This window comes from Podarcis raffonei, chromosome 5 (genome assembly GCF_027172205.1).
Source record: "Podarcis raffonei isolate rPodRaf1 chromosome 5, rPodRaf1.pri, whole genome shotgun sequence".
Lineage (NCBI taxonomy): Eukaryota > Metazoa > Chordata > Lepidosauria > Squamata > Lacertidae > Podarcis > Podarcis raffonei.
In genome coordinates, this window is record NC_070606.1 from 925,712 (window position 1) to 939,003 (window position 13,292).

At 46.6% G+C, this 13,292-nt stretch overlaps 1 protein-coding gene across 11 annotated transcripts in view; it reads right to left on the minus strand.

Annotated features, from left to right (window-relative positions):
- The window catches only part of CCDC91 (coiled-coil domain containing 91), a 157,002-nt gene that overhangs the window by 77,863 nt on the left and 65,847 nt on the right, over positions 1-13,292 (minus strand). The window lies entirely within an intron of this gene.

Consider the following 13,292-nt stretch of genomic DNA (forward strand, 5'->3'; position numbering starts at 1 on the left):
CAGACTCCCCCACGCAGGCGACCCCAGCACACCACAACATGGTGCTCCTCTCCGCCAGCCAAGGGTCGTGTTGGCCGGCCAGGGTCCACCCTGTGCAGGCAAGCAGGTCCCACTTTGCTCCAGTAGGGGGTGGGGTTACTCTGGTGGTGGTGAGTGTTGGCATCTCTCCACCAGGCACTGTCCCCCCACCCCACATGCCCCACCCGGCACACCCCAGGTGCCAACAACCAACACTACACCAGTGCTCTGGAAGAGGGGTAAAAATTTATTGCACATCATGAGACACTCTGGAAAAGGAACATGCTCCACTTTAACCAAAATGGACTTGGGCTGTTGGCAGTTAGTATCAAAATATCACAAAGCAGCTTTTAAAATAATCTCTGGGGGAAAGGTAGCAGAAGCTGAAGAGCAGCTGATTTGTGACAAGTCATCCCTAGGGTATGTTGGTGTACAGTTGGTAGATCTTCCAATGAGATGGCACAGAACTCAGCAATGAGTATACGATGGCTTGTCAGAAAATCCAATGGACATAAGGGGAAATGTGCATACCAGGGTTATTTGTAGAGAAAGAGAATATAAGAAAGAGAGCTGGGGTATTGAATGCTGAATGAGAAAATAGATACAGGAGAAATAAAGAAAATCTTTATTGCATAGAGGGGTTATGCACAGAGGGGTTATGATTATTCCTCATAAAACCAGAGTCAGAAGCCAGCATACTGGAGCATTTGTTGGGGGCCATGTACACACACTGGGGCTCACACCTTGCCTGGACCCCTCCAGTGCCCAGTGGCAGTAGAGCCACCCACTTGTTCATGGGTAGGAACAAGGGGAAGGACCTCTCTGTTCTGCTCACAAGCTGGCTTACACATCAGAAACAGTGTAATGGGCCAGGAGCTGAACAACTCATTTTACAGCACCACTGCTACCTCTTGATAAGCAGGCCTGAGAACAGGGAACAGCTGGGAGCTGAAGCTGACTGCTGCCAGGGGACCAACCACTGGCAAGCACTGGGGGTACCCAGAGGCAGCCTGCTCAAGACCCCCCAAAGTGGAAGAGTGGGATATACATTTAATAAATATAAAACAATCCCTGGATATAAACATTATAGAAAGACCAGGGAGCGGCATATTGGGAGTGGTGTAGCTCTGTGTGCAAAAGGGAGGACTGAGTCCAATGAATGAGTAAACATAAGAAGACTCCTCCAACAAATCACTATGGCTACAATAGCAGACCCAACAGGAGAAATGTTATCACCACCCTGAACAAAATGTTGAGGGTGATGAAACAGAGAAAGAAATCAGGGTGATATCCGAAGGAGAATGTGCTGTACCATTTCAGTTACATTTGCATAGATGGAGGCAAATCTGTGTTTGGGTCAAAACAAAGATGTATTACTAAATAACTGGTCCTTTAGTAATTGGTTGGTCATGGAACCAATCAGATGCAAAGTGACCCTGGACTTAGTCCTAAATGACTCTTAGAACTAACCGTGAAATCTGCCATTGAACCAACTGGGAACAGCTACCACAGTGCTATCAATTAAACATACTTATATTGCCAAAATGTTAAACACAATCACATTTGACTTCAAAAGAGGAAACTTCCAAAAAATGAGGGGATGAGTTAAATTGAAGTTGAAAGGGGAAGTTGTGGATCAATTCTCTCCAAAATAGCTGGAGATTATTTAAAACCACAATAATAGAAGCCCAGCTACAGATACCACAGATTAGAAAAGGCACCATCAAGTCCAAGAGGCTGCTAGTGTGGTTAACAAGCAGAATCAAAGTCGCTATGAAAAACAAGACGAGTTCCTTCAGTGAAATGAAGTCTTTCCCAAATTAGAAGAGCAAAAAGGGAAAGAAAACATGAGAAAATAACTGTATGTTGACAATAAGGAAAGCAAAGCAAAACAGAATAAAACACACAATAAGACCAACAACAAACATTTCTTTAAGTATATTGGAAGCAGAAATCTGACCACAGAGACATTTAATATCTTTAGATGATAACATAAAGGAGTGGAAGGGATGCTAAAGGGATAGGGAGATGCAGAAAAGTTGAATGAAGTCTCTGTACATGTTATTACTACATGTAGGACAGATAAACACATTTTCAAGGACAGCTCAAGAAAGTGGCAAGTAGTAGTGGCAAGGGATGAAATTCTCATACTTAATGAAACTAGAAATTAACAGATCATCAGGTATTGGTACATTGTCAGGCTCAGGAATTCTATCCCTCCCCCGGTAGCAGCAAGAAGCAGAGAAAAACAAGGTAGAGTCCTTTTTATTGAGTTTATTCATTCATAATAATGAGAGACAAAAGAATGCCGTATGCCCAAACAATGGTGTTGCTCCAACTGAGCTCCTCCTCCCTCCGCTCTAGCAACAGCATTTCCTTTTACTGTGTCTGCTCGTGGCCAACTGTCTCCAAGTTCTCTGTTCCTGCACTCTTAACAAACGCCGAGTTCTGGGAGAAGGGGGGTCAGAAATACTCTCCAGTGACAACGTGTCAGCTGGCTGCTCTGCCTCCTGGCCTTGCCTCACCTTCCCCTTCTCCTAACACTTCCCAACTCTTCTGTTCATCTGTCTCTGAGCTGTGACCTTTCTAAAACCCCTGCTGTAAATCAATGCAGCATTCCTCTTCTCCTGCAGCGTCAGGAGAATGGCAGTGGGGGGGGGGGGTGATCTCCTCCATTCCTCCTCCATCTCGTTCCCTTCAGTACAGTCCCTGACAAACATCTGTAACTGGTGGTTTTCAGACAAAAAAAGTGGTAGGACAAAAATCCAAAGCAGGGAGCTTGACTAATAACTTATTTTTTATTTAATGTACAGTAGTACCTCTGGATGCGAACGGGATGCGTTCCGAGCCCCGTTCACATCCAGAAGCGAATGCAAACCGCGACCGCGCGAGTCGCGATTCGCCGCTTCCGCGAATGCATGTGACGCCATTTTGACCGTCTGTGCATGCGGCGAAACCCAGAAGTAACGCACTCTGTTACTTCCAGGTCGCCACAGTGTGCAACCCGAAAATACTTATCCCGAAGCTACTTCAACCCGAGGTATAATTTACTGCAGTCCAAAGACCCGTAACATAGATTCAAAATAAAATGCAGATTCATACAGAAAACCCCCCCAGGAGAGGAAGACGGAGACAATATTTGTTTAGTCTTAAGTATGATTATCTTTCCTGCCAACCTAGCAGTTCGAAAGCATGTCAAAGTGCAAGTAGATAAATAGGTACTGCTCCGGCGGGAAGGTAAACGCATTTCCGTGCGCTGCTCTGGTTTCGCCAGAAGCGGCTGAGTCATGCTGGCCACATGACCTGGAAGCTGTACGCCGGCTCCCTCGGCCGATAAAGCGAGATGAGCGCCGCAACCCCAGAGTCAGCCACGACTGGACCTAATGGTCAGGGGTCCCTTTACCTTTACCTATGATTATCTTTGATACGTATGACTACCGAAAGAAACTTTGCCACGGCCACTGTGATATCTTGGACTTTTCTTCCAGAAGATATTTAGTATAGTAAGCTTCAGATTTACCTGGCTGATTTGCCAGTAGGGGTTTAATCAATAGATCCCTAGCTTGCTCATATTGTCCGCAATGCAGCAGGTAGGATATGCCTCATACAATCGACGTCCTGAGAGCATACACAGAGCCTATTCTGATAATGGATGCCTCTCAGTCTGCCACTTCTGACAGTCTGCACTTCTGATAGAAATACACTTAATCTGGCTTTGGTAAAGAGACGCCGATAAGTTGGTACAGACAGATTTCTAAGATATGCAGGTATCTGAAAATCATACCCGTAATGAATTCCTACTGCTATTGGGCCACAGATAACATGAGATTGAGATTGGAGATCACTATGTGATAAGTCCCAGAGCCTTTGCCTCAGAGATTCAAGGGCAGTATCATAGCCCAGATGGTAGAAGAAGGTGGCATTCCAATCAAAGTGGCTTTTCTGACCATAGTTTTCTTCCATGAGCTGATAAAACTCCTCGTTGTTTAGGTGTGAAAGTAACCCCTTCCCTAGGCCAAAGACTGAGATCTTGAGCCAGTATCTCAGGGCAGCCCACCACGCTTTAGTTGAGAGAGGGCATTCACCTGTTTCTAGAAATAGAATTGCATTTGGAACACAATTTGGAACCTGTAAAAGGGACCGGAGAAACTTTGCCTGGAACCCATCAACCATGGGAAATGAGCCATTGAAACAGACATTTGAGGTGTAGAAGAGTTGAGAGACAAATTTTGCATTAAATACCCTAATGGCTGATGGAACATAATGGCCTCCCCTTGTATAAAAGAATCGAAGAATAGCCAGTTTGCTTACCTCTGCCTTTTGATAGGCAGTCTGCCAATGGCGTTTCCAGGACTTAGAATGATGGAATGGAAGCCCTAGATACCGGAAATATTTGGTCTGCTCTAGTTTGTGACTATCCAGTACCCATTTACTTGGGGAGAATCTTTTCTCAAACACCAGGACTTTTGATTTTTCATAATTAATGGATAACCCATTACCAGAGCAGTAGTCTGAGAATTTCCTTAGTTGGTAGTTCAGGCCAGGTCTGGATTGGGAGAGGATGGTTGCGCCATCTGCATACAACAAGAGGGGTCTTTCTCGTTCCTATTTTTGGGAGATGGCCATCAAGATCCATTAAGCTTGCCTCTAAGTCATTCAAAAACAAACTGAACAAAGTAGGGGCCAAAATGCATCCCTGTCTCACTCCCCTGGCCATCTCAATACAGACCGAGAGCTGGCCCTGCAACCCACACCTAACCTGCAATTTGCTTCCACAGTGCAGGGCTTTAATAAGATGTAGGAGGCATTTATCCTTCAATACTAGATGTAACTTGGACCATAGTTGAGATCTGGGGATGGAGTCAAAGGCAGATTTCAGGTCCATAAAGGCCACAATGAGTTTTCCCTGTAAAGGTCTCTGGTGTACTTCTCGGCTAGGAGGGACAACATCAGACAGTGATCTGATGTTGAGCGGTTCTCGCGGAAAACTGCCTGAGCTTCAGATAGTATGTTATAGTCATTTAGAAAAGTTGTCAGTTTATTACAGAGAAAGCGGGCATACAGCTTTCCTATTATTGAAAGCGGACTGATAATTAGAAGGCACGTTTGGCTGGCCTCTCTTCAAGATTGGGACTACTATTGGATGTTTCCAACTAGATGGTACTTTGCCCGAGTTATTAACTACAGTGGTACCTCCAGTTACAGAAGCTTCAGGTTACATACTCCGCTAACCCAGAAATAGTACCTCGGGTTAAGAACTTTGCTTCAGGATGAGAACAGAAATCGCGCGGTGGTGGCGCAGTAGCAGCAGGAGGCCCCATTAGCTAAAGTGGTACCTCAGGTTAAGAACAGTTTCAGATTAAGAACAGACCTCCAAAACGAATTAAGTTCTTAACCTGAGGTACCACTGTACCTTAAAAAGTGCCGCCAGGAGAGGAGCCCACCAGTGCTGATTTGATATGATCAATTCAGCTGGGATAAAGTCATTTCCCAGGGCCTTGCCATTCTTCAGGCTCCCAATTAATGTATAGACTTCCTCCACTGCAACCCGGCTCCATTGTGGGAGCAGTGACAGTTCTGCCGAATCTTCATCATGAAAACTGGAGGGGAGATTTGAATTTCCTGTGAATATATTTCTAAAATGGTTCTCCCATACCTGAGCTGGAATGGCACAGCTGGGGGCTGGAGAGCTATTGCTCAGGAAGCCAGAGACCAGTTGCCAGAAGAGTTTTGTTTTGTTGTTAAGCGAGGCATTCAGTAACAGAGACCAAGAGTTTTGTTCAAACTGCCTTTTTTCCGAAGCCAAAAGGGCTTTGTACTCTTTTTTAATTTTGTAATAAGTTGGGGGTAAATAGTTTAGGCCAGTGTTTCTATAGGCCAAATAAGAGTTCCTTAAGGCTTCCTTCTTCATGTGGCACTCTTGGTCAAACCAGCTGCGCCCTTTAGCTATACGGAGCTTGCTGGCTGGGTTTGTGTTAACAGAGACCACATCCTGCAAGTACTCAATGAGATTATCCTAAGCCGTCAGGGAAGAATCCGTTGATAGATCACTGATTATAGTTGATCTTAAATTAATTGCAGTTTGCGAATTCAATCTGGGCTCAGCTACAACAGCCAGCTCAGGTGTCCAATTTTTTCTGCGCATTGCTGGATCTTTAGCTTTATCAATTTTCTGCCATCGTGAGTGTTGGGGAAGGCCACTCCCTCCTACAGGCCAATTACACCGGGCCTAGGGGGCGGGGCCCACACTCACCACCGCCACAGCTTTAAGAGGCTCCACCGAGGCCTCGGGACACTGATGCTGCTGCTACTGCTGCAACAAATGTCGAAAATGTTTTAAAATATTTTTAAATGTTTTTAAAGCATTTTTACTTTCTTGCACTGTGAACAGTGGTTTTTATTTATGTATTTTTATTTAATTTTATTTTTGTTTGGGGTGGGATAAATGTTGAGTGGGTGGGGATTAGTTTTATTTTAGTATAATTGTTTTTGGCTTTGTTTTGCTTTTACTATTTTGTTAGGCCACTGTAAAGTTTGCATTTTGCTTTTAAGGGGAAAGGGTCAGGGCTGCCTGGGAGTGGGCCTCAGCCAACAGAATGGCTAGGGCAGGTTCCACAGGGGTAGAAGCACCAGGACACCCGATCTCAGTGATCACAGGCAGGAGGAGGAGCTACACTAATACCAGACCATGTCATTACCGAGGAGGCAGGTTTAGTCATTGTCTGAGGACTAACCCTACCTCCGGGTCTGGTCCTGACCAGAAGGATACTGGATTCAGCAGGGGAAACCCACATGACCTGAAAGTGTTGCTGTGCAATGCCAGGTCAATGATGAATAAGACCAATGCCATCCACGACCTGATTGTGGAAGGAGGATTTGACCTGCCATGTGTGACACGAGACTTGGTTGGATGAAGCAGATGAGTGCATGTTCTGGAAGTTGGACAATAGGAGGCAGTATAGGATTCCTTTTGGTGTACTGACCTCCCCGCTGCGCCAAGGATTCCCTGCCCGAGCTGCTTCAGGTCGTGGCAGATTTTCTCCTGGAGACACCTAGCTTGGTTGTCCTAGGGGATTTTAATATCCATGCCGACACCACCCTACAAGGGGCCGCTCGGGACTTCGTGGAAAGCATGGCCTCCATGGGGCTGTCCCTGAATACGTTTGGCCCAACTCATAGCCGCTGACATGCCTTAGACCTGGTGTTCACCTCTATGGATGTGGGTGATCTAACATTAAGTAAAAGTGAAACAAAAGAAGTGCCATGGTCAGATCACTTCCTGGTGCAACTCGACTTCTCCACGACCCTTCCCCTCCGTAGGGAGGTGGGACCGATTCGGATGGTCCGCCCCCGCCACTTAATGGATCCAAATGGTTTCCAGAGAGTGGTAGGGGATGTTTTATCCCATGTTGATGGCCTTTCAGCTGATTCCCTGGTGACCCATTGGAATACAGAGTTAACAAGGGCTATTGACTGTCTGGCTGCAAAGCGTCCTCTCCGATTGCATGGAGCCCAGACAACCCCGTGGTTTTCCCCGGAGCTGAGGGTGATGGAACAATCGCTGAGATGGCTAGAGCGCAGGTGGCGGAAAACTCACTCTGAATCGGACCGGACACGGGTTAGAGCTCAAGGTTGAGCCTACCAAGTGGCAATGGCAACGGCGAATAGGACCTTCTTCGCCGCTTTTATTGCATCTGCAGAAAACAGCAGCAGGAGACTCTTTCAGGTGGTTCGCAATCTATCGGAACCACCTTCGTCATCGGGGCCAGGTAGGGACCCCAAGATCTCCTGCAATGCTTTTGCAAAGTTTTTTGCAGGTAAAGTTTCTCAGATTCGGAAGGCAGTAGATTCTACCATGGGAGCAGGGCTGGGGTGGGAGAGTGCTAGAGTCCTGTCTAGTCATGTTATATGGGATCAGTTTCAATCTGTTACCTCCGAGCATGTGGACAGGCTGCTTGGACGAGTAAAACCAACTACCTGTCTTCTTGATCCTTGTCCATCCTGGCTGATAAAAGCAAGCTGGGAAGGGCTGGGCGATGGGCTCCGTGGGGTAGTGAATGCTTCCCTTGAGGGAGCCTTCCCAGACCCGCTGAAAGAGGCGGTCATTAAACCGCTTCTTAAAAAAACATCTTTAGACCATTATGGCCAACTATTGCCCAGTCTCAAATCTTCCATTCTTGGGCAAGGTGATTGAGCAAGGAGTGGTTGCTGAACAACTCCAAGCACGCCTGGAGGATGCAGACCATTTGGATCCCTTCAAATCGGGATTCAGGCCTCACCATGGGACTGAAACTGCCTTGGTCGTGCTGGTCGATGATCTCTGGCGGGCTAGGGACAAAGGTGAGAGCTGTTTCCTAGTTCTGCTGGATCTCTCAGCGGCCTTTGACACCATCGACCTGTTATACAGTGGTGATACAGTGGTTCCGCTCCTTTCTCCTGGGCTGTGTCCAGAAAGTGGTGTTGGGGGATGAGTGTTCAGACCCCTGGGCTCTCACTTGTGGGGTGCCCCAGGGTTCCGTCCTCTCCCCCATGCTTTTTAATATCTGTATGAAGCCGCTGGAAGAGATCATCAGGGGGTTTGGGCTGGGTGTTCATCAGTATGCAGATGACACCCAGCTCTACCTCTCTTTTAAATCAGAACCAGGGAAGGCAGTGAAAGTCCTGTGTGAGTGCCTGGAGGCGGTTGGAGGATGGATGGTGGCTAACAGATTGAGGTTGAATCCTGGCAAGACAGAAGTACTGTTTCTGGGGGACAGGGGATGGGCGGGTGTGAGGGACTCCCTGGTCCTGAATGGGGTAACTGTGCCCCTGAAGGACCAGGTGTGCAGCCTGGGAGTCATTTTGGACTCACAGCTGTCCATGGAGGCGCAGGTTAATTCTGTGTCCAGGGAGCCTGTCTACCAGCTCCACCTGGTACGCAGCCTGAGACCCTACCTGCCTGCGGACTGTCTTGCCAGAGTGGTGCATGCTCTAGTTATCTCCCGCTTGGTCTACTGCAATGCGCTCTACATGGGGTTACCTTTGAAGGTGACCCGGAAACTGCAATTAATCCAGGATGCGGCAGCTAGACTGGTGACTGGGAGTGGCCGCCGGGACCATATAACACCGGTCCTGAGAGATATGCATTGACTCCCAGTACGTTTCCGAGCACAATTCAAAGTGTTGGTGCTGACCTTTAAAGCCCTAAACGGCCTCGGTCTTGTATACCTGAAGGAGTGTCTCCACCCCCATCGTTCAGCCCAGACACTGAGATCCAGCACCAAGGGCCTTCTGGCGGTTCCCTCCTTACGAGAAGTGAGGTTACAGGGAACCAGATAGAGGGCCTTCTCGGTAGTGGCACCCGCCCTGTGGAACGCCCTCTCTTCAGATGTGAAGGAAATAAGCAGCTATCTTCTCTTTAAAAGACATCTGAAGGCACCCCTGTTTAGGGAAGTTTTTAATATTTAATGCTGTATTGTTTTTAACACTTGATTGGAAGCCGCCCAGAGTGGCTGGGCAAACCCAGCCAGATGGGCAGGATATAAATAATTTATTATTATTATTATTATTATTATTATTATTATTATTATTATTACTATTATTACTATTATTACTATTATTCTGTGTGAGAGCGCTGGATTGAATTTTGGCCAGTAGTGGAGATGATTAGAGGCAGATGGCCAATCTCAGTCCTGTTATCGATATAGAAGTTTTTGGTTAATTTAAAGGCCTCCCTGTTAGTGAGACAGCGATCTACTGTGCTAGCTCTGTTAGTATATATGAATGTAAACACTCTTTCTCTGTCCCGGGGGAGCCCCCCATTAATAATCATGAGGTCAAGACTTATTTGTAAAAAGGGCAGACAAAAGCCGGCATAATTGATTTGACAGTCTTTAAAAAACAGGCAATCATCATTGGAGCCTAATCTGGCATTCATATATCCTATTATATAAAATGGCTTAATTTGAAGCGAGTAAAGGAAACTATGGCATTTATGCCATGTACTCTCAATCTGTGCTTGCACTTTGTGTGGTGGAATATAAGCTGAGAAAAGAATGATACTTTTGGACTCATGGTGCAAGATGATCTCCTGCACCAGGTGCTCAAGGACTGTACACTCAGTAACCTGTGACATCAAGGAAGTGGAGACCAGAGTTACAACCCCCCCCCTGGATGTCCCCTCTTGTACAGTTTAGTAAAGGTAAAGGGACCGCCAACCATTAGGTCCAGTCGTGGCCGACTCTGGGGTTGCGGCGCTCATCTCGCTTTATCGGCCGAGGGAGCTGGCGTACAGCTTCTGGGTCATGTGTCCAGCATGACTAAGCCACTTCTGGCGAAACCAGAGCAGCGCATGGAAACACCATTTACCTTCCCGCCGGAGCGGTACCTATTTATCTACTTGCACTTTGACATGCTTTCGAACTGCTAGGTTGGCAGGAGCAGGGACCGAGCAATGGGAGCTCACCCCATTGTGAACCGCCGACCTTCTGATCGGCAAGCCCTAGGCTCTGTGGCTTAACCCACAGCGCCACCCACGTCCCTCCTCATGCAGTTTGTTGTTGTTGTTGTTTAGTCGTTTAGTCGTGTCCGACTCTTCGTGACCCCATGGACCAGAGCACACCAGGCACTTCTGTCTTCCACTGCCTCCCGCAGTTTGGTCAGACTCATGTTTGTAACTTCGAGAACACTGTCCAACCATCTCGTCCTCTGTCGTCCCCTTCTCCTTGTGCCCTCCATCTTTCCCAACATCAGGGTCAGTTTAGAGGCCTTAATTTCATAGGCAAAATAACCATCAAGGACTATGTTGTCAGTTGACCAGGTTTCCTGCAACATTATCACATCAAAACACGTTAAGTATTCACAAAATGTCTCATCCCCTAGTTTGTTGGCCCAACCCATTATGTTCCATAAGAGAATATTGAGGCTGCTCGTTCCGTCATCGGCTTGGCTTCATTGTGGAGGACAGATTGTGATCAGCTCTCCCTCTGTCTCCATAATAACGCAACCATTCTTAGGATGTATACAGTGTTGTTCTTCCTGGGGCTGAGTTACAGAATTGTCCGAATTACCAGCGGTCAGTGATGTTAGCCAGTTTGCTGTGGCATTTGGAGGGTCAGAGTCAAAGACAATTAGATCTATCTCTGGCAGTCTAAATGTTGCACTTCCCTTAGGAGGAGCATCACCTGGCAATGGCTGATTTGTTTCCAGTGGAGATGGTGAAAGGTGAGTTTCGGGGTCTGCCGCAGGTCTAATAGAGGAGCCTATCTTTGACACAGATAGGTTGGGCAGGGTTTCTTTATGTAATTGGTCGTTGAACTCAAGATTTCCTATCCAGGGGGATGTTTTGGCCAAATGCACTGCCCAAAGCCCTCCTTATTGGCCCTGGAAATTGTACCTTGAATCTATGACAAGTGCCCGCCAACAGGAAGTGCATTGATTGACTGGAATCAGTCCGGCTGTACAACAGTAAAAGTTTTTGTTCTTTAAAACACGCCTCACCAATATTATAGTCCTGTAGGTGGACCCTATATTTCAGGAGTAATTTAGGGGTAGCTGAGTCGGAGAATGTCAACATGAGTCTAGCGTGCTAGGAGTCCGTCAAAAGCAAGTTTATGGCAATTAGCTTGTTGCACTGGATGTTTAATAAAAGCTTGAGATTTCACTTTAAACTAGTGATTGATTTCCAGTAAGGCAGCAGCCCATTAAAAGGATATATGTCGAGAACTACTTCCATGCTTTGCAGGATCAGTTCGCTGCTTTCGCATTCGTTGTTTTTGCTATTGGTAGTCTCTTGGATGCCGGCAACAGGACGATTACACCCCTGTACACAGGGGTCTTGGTGGAGGGGGGGGCAACACTGTGGCCAGCCTCAAGTATCAGGAGGGATGTTTCTAGCCACCAGCAGCACCAACTCGGCCAGGAGAGCCATTACCTTTTCTAATTTGGTGTTATTTCCTCCACTGTTCTTGCTATTAACAAACAGTGGTCCGCAAGTATTTCTGCATAAAGTGGCGCACCCTCGGATAATAGTTCATGGGTGCTCAGCAATGAGTTTTCCCTTGGGTGGTCTCCTCCCATCAGAGGGTCCCCACCTACCTGGGAGTGAGCTCTGTTTGATGCAGAAGGTTCTAAATTCTGAGCTCTTATGAAATCATCCAGCTTGCTCTCCTTGCTCTTGGGCTGTGGGCTCACTTGTGGAGACGAGGCCAATCTCTTCTTTTTCCTGGACATTTTGGAAGGTAAGTCTTACTCTTGGAGAAGCAGCCACTGCTAATTGCTGCTGTGGGTCAGAGAACTCGGCGTCCTTCTAAGATTTGAACGTTTAACAGCAACTCCAACTGATAAGTAGTCGGAAGATGAGTCTGACCGGTAATTAAAACTTTCTCTAAAACTGATGTGGAGCTCAAAGTGGTGCTTCCTCTCACGGCACCATCTTGCCTCCACCATTCTGCTCGTAGAGCACTTACGGCAAATAAAACGCAATATAATAGCCAGAAAAACGACATATTAAAAACACTGGGATGAATGCAGATGCTGGGATGAATGCAAGTTAGTTGATTCAATGTGATCCATGTTTAATGAGTGAAGTACCCATGGCTTGCATTGTCCAGATTGCAGTAGGAACTTACATAGCCTGCATCAAACCAATTTAACAATGTAATCTCAAACTGTAGTAGCATCACTATAAACGCCCTGTTTCTTGTGTTATTCAGGTCCAAGAAGAAGGCATCTTAGTGAATCTGTGGCTTGGTCAAGTCTTTGAATTGAATTGAAGGTCTTTGGGGTAACATGGGTGGGGGCAACACTTTAAAGTGTGACAGAAATATAAATGGAGTTATGTGTTCTGACCATCAGTTCCTGCCTTCCTGGACTGATGATGGAAATAAGAAGCAGAGAAATATATATTCCACTACTGATGACACCCTAGTCCAAACCTGCAGATAACTTCTCCCAATGAAGTATAGCTTCCAGAGAGCAATAATTTCCAGGAAGCAGATAAGGAAGCCACACTCAATGGTACTGAATGGAAAAGTTCACAGGAATCAACAGAATGGCACTCCTTTCCCTCTCCCACCACCAGGATGTCCAAGGCAGTTTCCATTTCAAAACTAGGACAGAAATCAGACAGTAACAGATCCAAATAATTGGCTTCATCCAAAAATCCCTGAAGCAGACATGACAATAGGCTTGACAACAGGCTCAAGACATCCTGTGAGCATTTCTGCTTCCTACACCAATCCACAGGAAAGTCACATAGCAATCAGAGATGATTGGGTCAACTCACTGTAGCATTT